At 36.6% G+C, this 2,503-nt stretch overlaps 1 non-coding gene across 1 annotated transcript; it reads left to right on the top strand.

Annotated features, from left to right (window-relative positions):
- The first annotated feature begins 2,055 nt into the window (after positions 1 to 2,055).
- TRNAS-GGA (transfer RNA serine (anticodon GGA)) lies at positions 2,056 to 2,127 on the top strand. Its single transcript has one exon. It is a non-coding gene; the product is annotated as a tRNA-Ser (tRNA).
- The last annotated feature ends 376 nt before the right edge of the window (positions 2,128 to 2,503 follow it).

The following is a 2,503-nucleotide window of genomic DNA, read 5'->3' as shown; positions in this document are numbered from 1 at the left end:
AGGCCTTTAAAAGACTATTTATTCACCTTCTTTATAAGTTTGCCAAATACAGAATTAAATTATTTTATACCCATTTTATACCAATACAGATACTAGTGTATTCTAATTTTCTGTGCTTAGATTGCTAAAATACTTTCTATGCACACACTTATGCTTATGATGAATAATGGCTGGCTTCCTTTTACTTATTCTGTTCACCTCAGTGTCTGTATTACTGATTGGTTGAGCTCTCCACTACCATGTTGAATTGATGTGATGATAGCAGGCCTCCTTGTTTTATTCTCTTTCTTAAAATGAAATCTTTGGTACTTCAATATTAATGATTATTTAGGATTTTATAGATTCATACTACAGAAGCTTCTTTGAAGCACACTCTCATGCTCTGTGACAACCTAGGGGGTGGAATGGGATGAAGGGGGGGGGAAATATGTATGGTTATGATTGACATTGTAAAAAAAGTTCTATAAATGTTTAAGATACTTAGAGATATATAAATAGTTTGCAACACCTGAACCTACTTGGATCTTGATACAAACAGTTAAAAAATTATACAATTGGCGCAATCAAAATTCTAACAAGCTATTTTGTCAATACTGACAAATTGATTCTTAAGTTTTATAGAGAGAAGCAGAAGACCTAGAGTAACTAACACAGTATCGAAGGAGAAGAACGAAGCGGGAAGACTGACACTACCCGACTCCACAAGTCTCTATAGAGCTACCGTAATCAAGTTCGTGCGGTACTAGCCAAAGAAGAGGCAAACACATCAACGGAACAGGACAGAGTCCAGAAACAAACCCACACAAATAAAGTCAAATCATCTTCGACAAAGGAGCAAAGGCAATACAATGGAGAAAAGACGGTCTTTTCAACAAATAGTTCTGGAACAACTGGACATCCACCTACCAAAAAAAAAAAAAAACCACAAAAACCCTCTAGAATCCAGACACAGTCCCAACACTCCACAAAAATCAGCTCACAGTGAATCAGATACAAATGTAAAATGAAAAACTATAAAACTCCTAGAAGATAACATAAAAGAAAATCTTGATAACTTTCTGTATATCAATGTACATTTGTTGTACAAAATCAACTGTATTTTTAGACACAATACTAAAGGTATGGTTCACAAAAGAAGCAATTTGCAAGCTGGAATTCATTAAAATACAAAATGTCAAGAGAATGAGAAAACAAGCCAAAGACTGGGAGAAAATATTTGCAAAAGTTATATCTAATAAAGGACTGCTATTCAAAATATACAAAAAACTCTTCAAACACAACAATACAGAAACAATTTAAAAATGGCCAAAAACTTTAACAGACACCTCAGATAGAAGATATACAGATGGGAAATAAGTGTATAAAAAAACATTCAACATCATCTGATATTAGGGAATTGCAAATTAAAACGATAATGACAGACAACACACCTATTAGAAAGGCCAAAATCCAGAACACTGAAAACCCCCAATACTGGTAAGGATATGGAATATAGGCTCTCTTATTCATTTCTGGTGGGAATGCAAAATGGGACAGTCACTTTAGAAGTTAGCTGGTCAGTTTCCTACAAAACTATACATAATCATACCATATGATCCAGCAATCACATTCCTTGGTATTTACTCAAATGAACTGAAACCTCTGGCCACACAAAACTTATGTTTTGCACATGGATGTTTATAGTAGCTTTATTCATAACTGCCAAAACTTGTAAGGAATAACAATGCACTTTAGTAGATGAATGTATGAATAAACTGGTATAATCCAGTCAGCACTGAAAAGAAATGACCTACCAAGCAATGAAAAGACACAGAGAAATCTTAAATGCATTTTGCTAACTTACCGAAGCCAATTTGAAAAGACTGCATACTGTATGGTTCCAACTGTATGACACGCCTGAAAAGACAAAATAATGGAGAGTGAAAAATCAGTGGTTGGCAGGAAGGAAGGCATAAATATGCAGAGGACAGAGAATTTTTAGAAGAGTAAAACTATTCTGTATGTTAATACAGGTCGTTTGACATTTGTCCAAACCCACAGAATGCACAGGGAGCTTCCCTGGTGGCTCAGAGGTTAAAGCGTCTGCCTGGAATGCAGGAGACCCGGGTTCGATCCCTGGGTCGGGAACATCCCCTGGAGAAAGAAATGGCAACCCACTCCAGTACTTCTGCCTGGAGAATCCCATGGAGGGAGGAGCCTGGTAGGCTACAGTCCATGGGGTTGCTAAGAGTCAGACACGACTGAGCAACTTTCTTTCACTTTCACTTTCACAGAAGGCACAACGGCAAATATAAGCACTAATGCAAACGATGAGTTTTGGGTGATCATGTGTTAACGCAGGTTCATCAGCTGTTAACAAAAACACCACTCTGTGAAGGATGTTGACAGTGGGGGAGGCTGTGAGTGTGTGAGAACATGGTTATGTGGAAATTTTTGGTGTTTTCTACTTAACTTTTAGATATTTACTATTTCTCTGGAGATTTCACATTTCACATTTTCAGTT

Source organism: Capricornis sumatraensis, chromosome 20 (assembly GCF_032405125.1).
Source record: "Capricornis sumatraensis isolate serow.1 chromosome 20, serow.2, whole genome shotgun sequence".
In the NCBI taxonomy this organism is placed as follows: domain Eukaryota; kingdom Metazoa; phylum Chordata; class Mammalia; order Artiodactyla; family Bovidae; genus Capricornis; species Capricornis sumatraensis.
The sequence above is the reverse complement of the archived record's forward strand: the minus strand, read 5'-3'. Positions and strand labels throughout refer to the sequence as shown.